At 44.2% G+C, this 15,424-nt stretch overlaps 1 protein-coding gene across 2 annotated transcripts in view; it reads left to right on the top strand.

Moving 5' to 3' along the window:
- The first annotated feature begins 7,360 nt into the window (after positions 1-7,360).
- LOC124046352 (rho guanine nucleotide exchange factor TIAM2-like) overlaps positions 7,361-15,424 on the top strand; it is a 106,528-nt gene continuing 98,464 nt past the window's right edge. The window contains exon 1 of one of the 2 annotated variants that reach the window (XM_046366644.1): positions 7,361-7,581. The gene's annotated coding sequence lies outside the window, so the exon portion shown is untranslated. The remainder of the gene's footprint in view (positions 7,582-15,424) is intronic. The other variant, XM_046366647.1, reaches the window with a different exon arrangement.

Raw genomic sequence — 15,424 nt, 5'->3', positions numbered from 1 at the left:
CCTGGTTCAGCAGCCTCTGAGAATAACACTTCATTGTTTCCATTAGGGAATGTCTGTGTGAGCCCCGTCAGAGGTTGTCCCTTTCCCTCACTGCGTTCACATAAAACACACAACTGGTGATTAGCCCTGGAGGAGTGCCTTTTTGCTGTTTTGTTTATAAGGGGGCGGAGCAGATTGCCTCGTGGGAATGGGACTTCACTCAGCATAAACACACACTCTTTAAAAACGTCAACATCAACGACCTCGGGAGTCGTTTTGATTCATAAACACATTGAGGTTACTGATGCAAAATCAAATTATTTATACTCAATTCCAGGTTCTAAGTTGAAAGTCATTATCTTTGCGTGTTGTGTAATCGGTTCAAACAGGAAAATACTTTTGCTCCAAGAAGGATGGACAGCTAACTCAGTCTGATTTGGGAACCCTGAATCTCAGTGTGTAGACGTCTTCAGGAGAAAAGCCTGCCTTGTGATCCAATCAATTAAAGCCATATCTCAATCTCGGCGCTCGCATGAAGCAGGAAATCAAATGTCGTGCTCACGAGTTAACCCCATGTGGAGTGCTTCAAACCACCTCCCCCTCCTGTGGCGTGCTCCAATCTGCTGTGTGTGGCTTGTCAATATTGCCCATGAGGGCTCCTCTACCCCACTGATGGGGATGAAACATTAATGATTATGTTTCATAATGGCCAGCGGGCATCTGGGGTCCCCTGGGAACCCTTTCCCCCTCCATATTTAATCTGATTGGGCTTCCTTCTCCCTCCTTCACACTGATTTAGATTTAGTATCCATTTCCAATGAGCTCTGAGACTGGGAGTGCTAGAAATGTCCGTCGTCCGTTAACGAGGCCTCAGAAATGTATCCACTAAATAGAGGAGCTTCCCTGGTTCCATCCTCTCTGAGGACTGGGGCTGACATCTCTCAAGGGCTGAGGAATCAACAGCCTCTGTGACGGTCAGGGCCCGTGGCTGGTATTGTGACAGGAAGGAACAGGGCCTGATCTGGAGCAGATGCCAGAGACCGTCAAGCCAGAGAAGAAAGTCTATGTCCTAGAGAGTATGGAGGATTGAAAAACATGTATTTTCACACTGCCGCATTCTCCCCTCCTCTCAGCCTTACTCCATCCCCAGGGGCATTTTCTCCCATCATGCACTATGTATGTGGAAAACTATGCATGTTCCACCCCGGCAAATGAGATGCCAGATGAGTAATGGGATGGCATATTAGAGTAGTGCTGATGCTGCATAGTGTCTCCTCTCCCCTCCTCAACAGGTCGATTTACGACCAGACGCTCCTTGTCCCAGTCAGGTGGCCTGACAACAGGGACTTACTCTGCGTGGGCTGCCTAGTGTATCGATCAGGACGAGGAGGGAGGCGGTAGTGGAGAGGGGTGGGGGTTAGCTTATGCATGAATAAACAGGTTTCTGCCCGGGCGTCTGTCTGCCTGCTGCACCCCTCCTTACACCCCCACCCCATTCCCTGGCTGGTGAAAATTAGAAACATGAACCTGGCACACGCCGTCCGAGAGCTTGCCTCCAATAAGAGTAACTGTGTGAGGGGGGCAGAGAGGAGAGCGGGTCAGGCCTGGCTGGGAGGGAAGAGTAGACATTTGTCAAGCTGCTAGGGCCAATGCTACTGGAAGGGAAAGCTCTGTGCCACATGAGGGAAAGGGATGCAATAGGTTACTGCAGTGGCCATAAAATACACAGGTTGTCCTGTTATCTCTTCTACATCCATGCACAGAAGCATACACACATGTCCAAACTCAACATGCACCCCCAGATAACCACACACACACACACACCGGGTTGGAGTGAGTATCCCACACAGTGGTAGCCGCAGACCCTCGCTGCTATTGTTGGCTGTCGGTCAGAGGATAGGAGAGTGGTCGCGTCCTTTGCCCTTCTCAAGGAGACTTTAGCGCCAGACACACACACTCTTATCATCTGACTGAGTCAGACAGCCCAATGTGGGCCAGCGCAGCAGCTCCACCACTGGGAAGATTAGCAGATTTCACAGCCTGAATGAAAACATTTCAGAGCCTCGTGTAGCACATTCATTATCTATTAATAGCATAATAAATAGGTAAGAATTGGTATGAAGACATAGTTGTATTAGGTTTAAACACCTTTTACAATAAGCCTGTAATTATCTAAATTGTTGTTTTCTGTACCCGGATGCAGCTGAAACCTGTTGGTGTAAAAGTTTTTTTGGACTGTAAACACAGTTGCCATGGACACCCCCGCAATGCCTATTAACATGCGGGCTAGAGACAGGCTAGAGACAGGCTAGCCCGTGTCAGATCGTTTTAGCGACATGCTGTTGCCATATTAACAACTAGCTCCTCCTGGTCAGTCAGTCATTTCCTATGTCTGTGAGGTGATCGGTCTCCGTGACAGACAGGCATGTGGAGGTTATCATTACTGACTCTTTTCCATCGCCTCTGACTCTGAATTCGGGATTTGGTTCATTCTTCATTAGTGAAAGGGAAATTAACGGCCACAGCGCATTACTTTAATAACGTAACTTAGCAGGGCCTCTGCTCTACTCATTTTGTATGGGTGTGAAAGTGGTGCTTAGCAGGAACTCTGGGTAATGGGGGTGTGGAGTGTTAGCTTGCAACAACAAAACATACTGTCATAAAACGGAAGTCAGAATTCTATCAATGCAGCACTTTACATCGGGCCATTTCTTTTGTTTAGTCACTCATTACTATCCAGTTGAAGAGCTCTATTTACGTCATACATATTTTCATTTTGTGCAAATCACTGTCTTGGCTGTTTTTCATTTTCAAACCTAATAGCCTTTTTAAGGTAGTTAAGTTTAGGTTGTTGCTGGTCTTACAGCGTTAGAATAGGGCATAATTGTGCCAATGCCTGATATGTTAAATCATATTAAGCTCCTAAGTGGTTCATGGAATTTAGCTCATTGGAATCAGGCTTGTCCAATTCTGACATAACGTAACCTCAGTTCCCAATCACTGTTTATTTGCACTATATTTCTTGTTGACTATAAGCTATGAACATTCTACTAACTCAATATTGGCTATGACACTGTATAAGTGTACCAGACCTGTTGCACTAGCCCCTTATGGACTCCAGTGAACTAATAAATGATTGGGTTTATACAATGAGTCATGGAACTAGAAGTAGGTTAACATGATAAGCTAGTCATTTCAACTCTCAAGCTATCACTGACACATCTAAGGCACCAGCTATTTAAAAGGCTTCAAATGATTTAGCTTTCATTGAAGTAACATTCTCTGGGCTCTGCAGTCTCTCTCTGAATCACAAATGGCCCTTATTTCAAGACGGAAGACTTTCTCATGCAAAATGTTATATTTGGATGTCTACATGCCTCGGTGAAGCTACAGTGTTAATGTTGACTTATATATTAGCTGAGGGGGAATCGGAAAGGCCACTACTGTACATGGTCTTCAGGACATTTTTAGATTACCGAGTGATGTCATGGCCACACATCATGCTGACCACCAAACGTTATATTTTATTTTCCCATTTTTGGACATGTCTGACCTGCTACTGTGTGCCACTGCCAGACTGTGATGGTCTAACGGCAAAGACCAACAGCATTTTTCCGACGGGCAATTTTCAAGAGCGTCAGTGGCAAAGTCATGTACTATTGGTTCCCCGCAATGTTGCACTGGAACAGCAGGGGACCTCTACTACAAATGTTCCCTCTACGGACGATATCATGTGTTTGATAATGTAGTGGGGCTTTGAGATCTCGACACAAGCCGCAAGGGTTACATTACAACTTGAGCTTCTCATGAATAACTCCAACCTCCCACATACCTTCCATTGACACAAATGCATGACTTGCGGTGTGAGGGTATCGCTAGTCAGATCACGGGCTCCAAGCCTGTAGTGTGCCTCAGGTCAATAGGTTACCTCATTCCCATCAAACCTATAAAAAAACAAATATCACTACTGTATCTGCACCAGTAACGTGACTTGTGGTTTTGTGTCACTAGGGGAGCAGTCACAATCATTCACTCTCTCTCTCTCGCTCTGTCTCTCCTGTGTTTTAGTTTTTGTTCCCACAACATGAGCACAGGGTATCCGTATCAGGAACACGTCCTCTCCCCCCATCTCTCTCAGTAGTGACACGGCGATGACTACAGTACAGTTATATCACCCGTGAGGCCCATCAGGTCTCGGGGTTTCCTGTTCACACTCATCCTGCTTATTGAGTATTTCTGTAGTTTTAAATGTGTATCTCGATGTGTATCGTGCACACAGGGCTTACCTGGAAAAGAGGCCCTCGGTCTCAGTGTTGACTCCCAGTTAAAATAAAGGTTAAGTCCATACAGTTTAATATGTCAGACCTTGACAGCATCCAAACACAATAAGGGATGTCACTTACAAGGACATCTACCACAGATACTGTCCTAACCCTTTTAACTGTCCTGTACTTGGATGTCACTTACAAGGACATCTACCACAGATACTGTCCTAACCCTTTTAACTGTCCTGTACTTGGATGTCACTTACAAGGACATCTACCACAGATACTGTCCTAACCCTTTTAACTGTCCTGTACTTGGATGTCACTTACAAGGACATCTACCACAGATACTGTCCTAACCCTTTTAACTGTCCTGTACTTGGATGTCACTTACAAGGACATCTACCACAGATACTGTCCTAACCCTTTTAACTGTCCTGTACTTGGATGTCACTTACAAGGACATCTACCACAGATACTGTCCTAACCCTTTTAACTGTCCTGTACTTGGATGTCACTTACAAGGACATCTACCACAGATACTGTCCTAACCCTTTTAACTGTCCTGTACTTGGATGTCACTTACAAGGACATCTACCACAGATACTGTCCTAACCCTTTTAACTGTCCTGTACTTGGATGTCACTGTCGACGAGATGCTCTGATGCACTTCTCTATTTGTCACCATTGATTCCTAGTTAGCTGGCACATTAGGAGACTGTATGCTCTATTAATGGGACTGCATTTAAGACCTGTCTTGGTCAATTACATGTAAAAGGCATTTCAAAGGGGTCGGTTTTTACACCGCACCCCTGAGTGCGTTCACAGACTTTGTATTGTTGTAATCTAAGCTAGGAATCTCTGCAATGTCATTTGTAGTATACCGCAGATGCACAGAGGTTGTATATAGAAGGGGCTTTTTATACAGAATGCTCCGTTTAGAAACGGGACCCAGGCAACCAGTTGTTTTTGGGTGTGGTGAGTGACTTATGTGTCTGATTACAGTCATACAGTAGACTCACTCACACCAGACCTGGGTTCAAATACTATTTCTGGTATTTCAATTCATTTAATGCATTTCACAAACAAGTATTCAGATAAACTATATTTGAAAAAAACTAGTTGTTGAATGTAAATACTTGGAAAGTATTGGAAAGAAAATACTAAAATATATGGACTCAAATACACTCCCTTGCATTTAACACAGGTATTTGAAATACGTATTTGGAAAATACTTCCAAATACAATTTGGTTGACAAATTGTTTTTTACAACAACAAAAAAACATGAAAAAGACTCATAAGTACTTGTTTTGGGCTGTGTATTAAAAAATACTCAAATACACAGAAAAGGGCATTTAAATAACAAATACTCAAATGCACATTTTATCCCACAAAGACTGCACCAGACAAAGCCCACTCATTTTCCCCAGCTACCCTATTATACACACCACATGATAAATTACCATGGCAATTACAGACAGTGAACAGCCAAACTACAGTCTAGTAGTGGGTAATAATAACTGGATCACACTGTACAATAGCCACTGGCGAGAAGGGAAGGGTGAGAAAAATCACTTAGCAGGGGGCTGCTCCCCCCTGACGACCCTATTATTACAGTAGCCAGAATTGGAGATGAAACTAATGCCGGAAGTGAATGGTGGGACTGAATGTCCTGTACCGGAGTCGTTCTCAAGTCTCAGCCTCAATTCAAACAGGGAAGGTTGATAGCTGGGCAGGGTAGACAGAGGTGTGTGCCTGTGCGTGTAGGGTGAGTACTAACGGTCTAGCTGGCCTGGACTGGGACATGCACAGGCTCAACCTTGTCCAGACCAGGACAGTGTTACTATCTGGGGACAGAAAAAGGGCCTGATAGGAGACAGGATGTCCGTCAGTGCCTATTAGAGGTAATGAGATGCAGGGTGACTGTGAGCAGCCAGGAGCTCTCCTGAAAGCTGCCAGACGACAGCAGACAAAGGCTCTGCATGTCACTGTCCAGAATGGAACGGATTACAGGACACTACACATATGGGGATCTGTGTCACATCAATTGCTGCATATATGTTTAACTTATTATAACATCCGTTATCTGTCATATATACATCAAGATTTCTATGACTGTATTTAAGAAAACTGGTCCTATTTGAGCCAAATTATATAGTGAGTGTATTACACCGAATAACAGAACTACATTTTGTTTTATTGTATGTATTCAGATATAACCTTTTAGCAATTTATCATGTTAACATATTGTAATCCTTTTGGATTTCTTTGACGGGCATAATCATATCAAATGAATAACATTATCTAGTTAGTTTATTAGCCAGAGGGCATTTTGTATAGTCATGTAAATCCCCCCCCCCCTGGCAGCTGTGTGCAGAATGATGATGGTCCTACATTAAAGGGCAGAGCTATACAGTATCTGCCAGAACAATAGACCAGCCACAGATAAACATCTCCATTCAGCCCTCAATAGCTGCTGTAAATATGATGTGCAGATTACAGTACTTGTGGCTGCGAGGGGGGAGGCAAACCATAGGTGTGTGTGTGTGTGTGTGTGTGTGTGTGTGTGTGTGTGTGTGTGTGTTTGGTGGCAGTCGTGGCTCACAGCAGAACATGAAACACAAGGCCAGATCATGTTTATGAGTATGGGATACCAGCAATACCTGTCCCTCTGGTAGTGTTATCTGACAAGCGTTTACTACCCGTGCTCTGCTGCTGTAGGCCCACTTATGCAGTTTACCTGAGTCACAGCCACATAACATGCCTTATCTATCTTCTTTGTCGTGAAAAAAACCTGTCTGTTTCCTTTTGGTGTGCTTATCTGTTGATCACACAAATGTTTCGTGACAGACAAGACACAGCTGTAAAAAGGATATTGAAAATATGCTCAGTCTGCTGGATTCTGATTAGGGTCTATAGACCGCTGTAAAGTAGCCTTTATTACTACGACAAGTACTTTCAGTTTAAAAATACATCAATAAATCAAAAGAAACCATGAATAAAAGTGGAGATGCATGCGTTTCCAAGTAATTGTACATTTTGCTCCATGACTTCGCTTGGTAGTCTAGTCAAGTCTGGTGTCCGTCAGCTAGAGGCGTGGTGAAGTCCCTCCACATCTGGGAGGAGTCCACTATCTCGGCGTTGGCAGTGACTCGTAACCTAGACTGCGTTGGAAAGCATGGGACCACGGTGGGTGAGACCCGGAGACAGCGCTGGTGTTATCAGACAAATTACATAGACCACTAAGTGTAGCCATTGTTTATGAGTTTACGCAAAATACGGAACACTATTCAACGGGAGTTAAGAACAGTCTTCTCTTGACAATATTGTAAACCGGTAAGTTGATCAACGAACTTATTTTACAATTGTAAAAGGAGCGACTTCTTTCATTTAGGCAATCGTGCGCGTCTCCACATCGTCCACAGTAAACACACGATAGGCTAATATTTCGTTGAATTGCGTTTCTTTGAGTTGCATTATTAATAAATGAATTTTAGAAAATAATTCTGTTAACTTTTATGGAAACCAAAGTACTGTAATTGTGCCCATTATAGCTGTTGCAGCAGTACCCAAACAAAGCGTTATACTTACTTGTGCATTAGCTACCAGCTGTTAGACTAGCTGCTCACCAAGTTAACCTGAAAGGGACTATTTTAAACGTAATGTGGTGGTGATCTCTCTCACAAGATTGCGTAGAAGTGTGTGCAAGTGTCCTTCCTCAGTGTACTTTCCTCTTGACCCCTTTGGTCGTTCTCATTGGAACTAAACGTTGAATCACTGGTGATGTGTCTGAGACGGTCTCTATATTTGCTTCCAGTGCATTCACCTTATGACATCAGGGGACAGTCACTTAACAATAGTGCATCTAAAACTTAGGGTGAGGAGGGATTACATTCATCATTTGGCTCGTGTGGTTTAGAATGCATCATTTGAGTCACTTAAGGGTCTATACCAAATTATTCCTAGATGGATATATATTTTTTAAATCCTATGACAAACTTCAATGTGTTTTTATTTATTTATTTTTAATTATAGCACTGGTGGCAAAGTTAGCCGGGGACATAGTTAATCAAATCGCATTTTATTGGTAACATACACATATTTAGCAGATGTTATTGCGACTGTAGCGAAACACACTAACTGCATTGAAATAATGGCAGTCAATGACCAAACATTTTAGAGGCCATCATCCTGGCCGAAGAGACATTTTATTTTTTTAAAGCTAATTTCCTGCAAATTTGTTGTTGTTGCTATGGACAGAGATACTATTTTAGAGTTTTAAAGCTAGTTTTATACATTTTGTCATGGGGCTGATATTAAAATTGCAGTTTTAAAGCTAATTTCCTGCAATTCTACACATTTTGACATGGGGCTGAGAGAATTAGCTACAATGCCTTTGGAAAGTATTCAGACCCATTGACATTTTGTTAGGTTACAGCCTTATTCTGAAATGGATGAGTTTTTTCCCCTTCACCAATCTCCACAATACCCCATGACAAATGACAAAGCAAAAACAGGTTTAGAAATGTCTGCAAATTTATAAAAAATAAAGTAAATATCACATTTGCATAATTATTCAGACCCTTTACTCAGTACTTTGTTGAAGCACCTTGGCAGCGATTACAGCCTCGTCTTCTTGGGTATGACGCTACAAGCTTGGCACACCTGTATTTGGGGAGTTTCTTCCATTCTTCTCTGTAGATCCTCTCAAGCTCTGTCAAGTTGGATGGGGAGTGTTTGCTGCACAGCAATTTTCAGGTCTCTCCAGAGATGTTCGATCCAGAGAAGTTCAACTCAGGACTGGGCAACTCAAGTACATTTGAGACTTGTCCTGAAGTTACTACTACGGTGTCTTGGCTGTGTGCTTAGGGTCGTTGTCCTGGAGCAGGTTTTCATCAAGGATCTCTCTCTACTTTGCTCCGTTCATCTTTCCCTCGATCCTGACTAGTCTCCCAGTCCCTGCCGCTGAAAAATATCCCCACAGCATGATGCTGCCACCACCATGCTTCACTCTAAGGATGGTGCCAGGTTTCCTCCAGATGTGACACTTCGCATTCAGGCCAAAGAGCTCAATCTTGGTTTCAACAGAACAGAGAATCTTTAGGTGCCATTTGGCAAACTGCAAGCGGGCTGTCATGTGCCTTTTACCGAGGAGTATCTTCCGCCTGGCCACTCAACCATAAAAGCCTGATTGGTGGAGTGCTGCAGAGATGGTTGTCCTTCTGGAAGGTTCTCTCATCTCCACAGAGGAACTCTAGAGCTCTGTCAGTGACCATCGGGTTCTTGGTCACCTCCCTGACGGCCCGTCTCCCCCGATTACTCAGTTTGGCCGGGTGGGCCAGCTCTAGGAAGAGTCTTGGTGGTTCCAAACTTCTTCTATCTAAGAATGGAGGCCACTGTGTTCTTGGGGACCTTCAATGCTGCAAAAATGATTTGCTACCCTTCCCAAGATCTGTGCCTCTACACAATCCTGTCTCGGAGCTCTACGGATAATTCCTTCGACCTCATGGCTTGGTTTTTACTCTTACATGCACTGTCAACTGTGGGACCTTTATATAGACAGGTGGGCTTCTTTCCAAATCATGTCCAATCAACTGAATTTACCACAGGTGGACTCCAATGGAGTTGTAGAAACACTTTAAGGAAGACCAATGGAAACAGGATGCTCCGGAGCTCAATTTCAAGTCTCATAGCAAAGGGCCTGAATACCTAATGTAAATAAGACATTTAATTCTAATAACGTGTTTTCGCTTTGTCATTATGGGGTATTGTGTGTAGATTGCTGAGGAAATGTTCTTATTTAATGCATTTTAGAATAAGGCTGTAACGTAACAAAATGTGGAAAAGGTCACAGGGTCTGAATACTTTCTCAAGATGCTGTAATTTCCTGCAATTCTACACATTTTGCCGTGGCTTTATGATGTGTTCTTATGCTGTGTTCTTATGTGATTCTAACATTATAACACAATCCTGCTGCTGCTAAGTGGATGCTTTGCTGTAGGCCTTCATAATGATCAAATGCCACCTGAGGAGCCCATAGTCAGTTCTATCTACATAAAAAAAAAACACACACTCACTGCATTGAAATAATTAGGCTCCATGCAATGGCGTTCTCAGTGCTTGCCTTGGGCAGGAGCTCACAACAGTTTGGACACACCTACTCAGTCCAGGTTTTTTATTTTTTGCTATTTTCTTAGTTGTGGAATAATTGTGAAGACATACAACTATGAAATAACACATGGAATCATGTAGTAACCAAACAAAGTGTTTAACAAACCAAATTATATTTGAGTTTCTTCAAAGTAGACGCCCGTTGCCTTGATGACAGCTTTGCACTCTCTTGGCATTCTTTCAACCAGCTTCATGAGTTACTCAGCAGTCAGCTGGAATGCATTTCAAATAACAGGTGTTGCTTGTTAAATGTTAATTTGTGGAATTTCTTTCCTTAATGCGTTTTGAGCTAATCGGTTGAGTTGTGACAATGTAGGGCTGGTATACAGAATATAGCCCTATTTTGTAAAAGACCAAGTCCATATTATGACAAGAACAGCTAAAATAACTACTGTTAGTGCTGATACCTCAATTTTTCTAAGGCTTGAGTTCCTGCACCTCTTAAAGGATATTAGCTCAGAAGTTGTATGGTGTTCCAGCACCTCACTAAAAACGGTACCGCCACCCACAGTGAGTACCGGCACCGATTTAAAACCAAGTCAAGCACTGGGCATTCTGCTATGCATAACAAACCCCCAATAGATCAGTGCAAATGCATCAACCTGTGACTATGAAAGGCCCGGGGATGTTCAACACGTAGCTGACATTATTCTGAGAGGGTGTTTATTGTTTCCGTTTTTGTTTCGCTGATTTATGTGGCCAGAAATGAGCCCAGCGTGACCGTAAACTTCAGTGGGCCTGCCTGCTCCCTTCCTCGGTGAGTTGTTTGGGTTGATTTTAAGGCGTCTGCATGCTACAGTTCGGCTGGTGACTAGCCGGACTCGGCTAGGAGAATCGAACAAGTGTGCTCGTATGCACTCTTTTAAAAGGACGCTTGGAAAAACAAGAAAAAAGCGGTAATAGTAGTTTTGCAGAGGAGGTCTTAGTCGTGCAAGTTTACATGCATCTAAGATGTCTGGTGCAGTATTTCTCAACGAATGACAACAAAGACTTATTATTAATCCCTACATTTGACCAATCACAGACGAAGGTGCGAAGACTTCAGCTACCGACGTCGGCTTGGCTTTTTGTGTGTGCCTGGACAGCCGAAGAAACCCTTACCGAAGTCCAAAACGACACAAAATGTCCTCATAATATTTGCACAAACTCTCCCAAACCGTTTCGGCTGGGAAGCCTGCGGATGCCTTTACCCTCTGTCTTTGATGTTGGGGAACTGGGATGGTGGCTGTCGCCCTGTCGAGGTGCTCCGGGGCCACAGAGAGGCAACAAAAGGGCCCCTGGAACCCTGTAGTGCAGGGCTGGCGAGAGCAAACACACCCAGGAGCAGAAAGCAGGGACTGGAGGATGGGCCAGGCATGCCTTTTGGCGCAGTGGGCTCTCTGTCATGGCAACCCAGCAACCTGGTGTCCGTTTGACTGTCACACACCCTCAGTGCTACATGCTGCTGCCTAGAGAAGGGGTTTCATTAAACCACAGCCTAATGTTTTACTGGGAGACTCTGCTTATTACTGGTGTTTGTCTGTCTGAAGTCTCCTGTGGAGTTATGAGTCCTTGTGGCGCATTCCATACAGGATTTTACCTCAGTATTTTACCCAAAAGGCTCAGACGTTTCTGTTTCCCTCTACGTGGGCTGGCACCCGTGTCTCAGTGAGCCATGGCTCCTGCAGATCTGCTTTCTCTTGGGGCCCAAGCCAAGCCACTGATACGTTGTGATTATGCAGATGTTGTTTCTGCTCTTCACAAGTCCACACTGTCAGCCCTATCAATGGAAACACAATTGCAAGAAAAAAAATTGTGCCCGAACAGCTGCAAAACCCCTTGCCGGAGTCCAAAACGAACAAAAACGTCACAAAATGTTGTCATAATGTATGTATCCAAATAGTTTCGGCTGGGAAGCACGCGGACGCCGTAACACTGGTGTTAGTTGAGAAGCAACATTGGTACTGTTTGCCACGGACGCCGTAACACTGGTGTTAGTTGAGAAGCAGCATTGGTACTGTTTGCCACGGACGCCGTAACACTGGTGTTAGTTGAGAAGCAGCATTGGTACTGTTTGCCACGGTAGAGAACTCACCTGGCTGGCACTGAACATTTGCTCATTGAGTTTGCACCCTCACTCACACAAAGATGCATTTAAGATCAACTACAGAAGGGACCTCGATGCTTATTTAGAAGTTGTGAAGCTTGCGTTAATGTCTGTCCAAGGAACATCGTCCAGAAATGGAGTGCAGTTCACTGTTATCCAAAAATGTTTCTTGATTGTATACTTGAAGGGGTTTATATTTCAGCAGGCAACTCTACTCTACTCCCCTTCCTGCCGTTCTTTACACAGCACATGCTCATTCACATAATTGTTGTTATTGTCATGAGGGGCCAACTCTTTCAGAGGGCTTTAACACCACCGTGGAGTTAGAGACAAAACCACAAAGACCCAGGCATGCGGATCATCTTTTTTTTACAGCAGAGAAATGTGTGACCACAAGGAACATTGCATTCTATTTGTACTGCCCAAATAGGGTCTGCAGTCAGAATTGATATGGACAGAGTTCCTTGATTTTCTTTATGGAAACATACCAAACCATATGATTGTGTTATTTTCGCGCTCTCGATGTGACCTTTCAAGAATGGGATGTGTTCCCCTCGCATCTGCCCCTACCATTTGCTGTCTTTTGTTTACCAGTGACAAAGTAAAGGTGGATTTACATGAGTAAAATATGTCTAGTGAGATCTATCTCTCTTCAACATCAGTTATACTTTTCTGTTTATTTAAATATTATTATTATTTATTTTTTTACCCCCTTTTCTCCCCAATTTCGTGGTATCCAATTGTTTTAGTAGCTACTATCTTGTCTCATCGCTACAACTCCCGTACGGGCTCGGGAGAGACGAAGGTCGAAAGCCATGCATCCTCCGATACACAACCCAACCAAGCCGCACTGCTTCTTAAAACAGTGCGCATCCAACCCGGAAGCCAGCCGCACCAATGTGTCGGAGGAAACACCGTGCACCTGCCCACCTTGGTTAGCGTGGACTGCGCCAGGCCTGCCACAGGAGTCGCTTGGCCAAACTCTCCCTAACCCGGACGACGCTAGGCCAATTGTGCCACAGACTTCTCGGTTGCGGCCGGCTGCGACAGAGCCTGGGTGGGAACCCCGAGTCTCTGGTGGCACAGCTAGCACTGCGATGCAGTGCCCTAGACCTATGCGCAACCCGGGAGGCCCTACTTTTCTGTTTATACTAGCCTTGCCTGTGGTGTGAAAGCCACATTCCTGCTTCATGTGTGTGCAGTTATTAGCATATCATAAATACACTATATACGAAGGTATGTGGACACCTCTTCAAATGATCATTTCAGCCACACCTGCTGCTGACCGGTGTATAAAATCAAGCACACAGCCATGCAATCTGCATAGACAAACATTGGCGGTAGAATGGCTAAAGAGCTCCGTGACTTTCAACGTGGCACCGTCATAGGATGCCACCTTTCCAACAAGTCAGTTAGTCCAATTTTGGCCCTGCTAGACCAGCCTCAGTCAAATGTAAGTGCTGTTATTGTGAAGTGGAAACACCTAGGAGCAACAACGGCTCAGCCGCGAAGTGGTAAGCCACACAAGCTCACAGAAAAGGAGTGCTGAAGCGAGGAGCATGTAAAAATCATCTGTTCTCGGTTGGAACACTCACTATTGACTTCCAAAGGCCTCTGGAAGCAACGTCAGCACAAGAACGGTTTTTCGGGAACTTCATGGAATGGGTTTCCATGGCCGAGCAGCCGCACACAAGCCTAAGATGCGCAATGCCAAGCGATGGCTGGAGGGGTGTAAAGCTCGCCGCCATTGGACTCTGGAGTAGTGGAAACACGGTCTCTTTTCACCATCTGGCAGTCTGACGGATGAATCTGTGTTTGGCGGATGCCAGGAGAACGCTGCCTGCCCCTAAGCATAGTGCCAACTGTAAAGTGTAACCTCCATATTAATGCCCATGATTTTGGAATGAGATGTTTGATGAGCAGGTGTCCACATTCTTTTGGCCATGTAGTGTTTCTTAGAATATAGACAAACACAAGAATAGCAATTCAAATTATACAGGAGCTTCTCATCTAAACCATACTGCACATGTTGCACACATGATTAATGCAACGATTCACGAATGTGTGGATATTTCCCAGAGTAGTGTGCGAGACATCTATTAAAGAGAGATTTGAGTCTAGCTATGTCTTTTTACACTACACAAGTATCTCTCCTGGACCTAGTTTGTCGGTCCAAGTCGTGTAGTTCAAAGAGGCTCTAAAGTGTGGCTGTAATGTTACTCTCTCGCTGGATGGCACATATGGTCTCGAGGCATCTGCAACTCATCGCTCAAGTTAATTCACTTAATCCGTGTTGACACATTATGGAACAATAAGATAAATAAAACAAGCATTTTACTCAAGTTATTTCCTAATACATAGTGTGCTCATGTATGTATAATCTGTTAGACTGAACCTATTTAGCCAAAGGGAAAGGAGCTATGGACTTCCAACAGTTAGTGTTTTAGGTCCATGTCAAGCTAGACATCTTGATGCATGGTTGTTCTCCTCCCCATAAGCCATTTGGAAGGCTGTGTGCTGCGACTGCCCATCGTTAATTCTGAAGTGCAACTCTCAGAGAAGCACAAATGTTTCATGCCTTCCCTCTGCACATTTCTCTCCATATAAGGGTGTTTGGCTGGGACTTATCAGGCGTTGGTAATATCTGTGCTTATTGTCACGTTTCCACACGGCCTTTTACTGTCTGTAGGTAGAGGCACTGTTAGGGGAACCACAGAAGCTCCCTCTCTCTCTGCTGTACATCCGGACTCTGACACAATGGAAAACAACCCTGTTTTTCTGCTCCACTATTGTTGATGGTCTATTCAAGGCCATTTCAAGTGTTACACGATTGGACCACTGTACTGACTTACTTGAGCTGCTTGGCTACCATGGACAAGCATAATGGCACGGTATTGCTGTTTTTTGCCCCTGTGGCTGGAA

The sequence above is a fragment of the Oncorhynchus gorbuscha genome, linkage group LG10 (assembly GCF_021184085.1).
Source record: "Oncorhynchus gorbuscha isolate QuinsamMale2020 ecotype Even-year linkage group LG10, OgorEven_v1.0, whole genome shotgun sequence".
Lineage (NCBI taxonomy): Eukaryota > Metazoa > Chordata > Actinopteri > Salmoniformes > Salmonidae > Oncorhynchus > Oncorhynchus gorbuscha.
The sequence above is the reverse complement of the archived record's forward strand: the minus strand, read 5'-3'. Positions and strand labels throughout refer to the sequence as shown.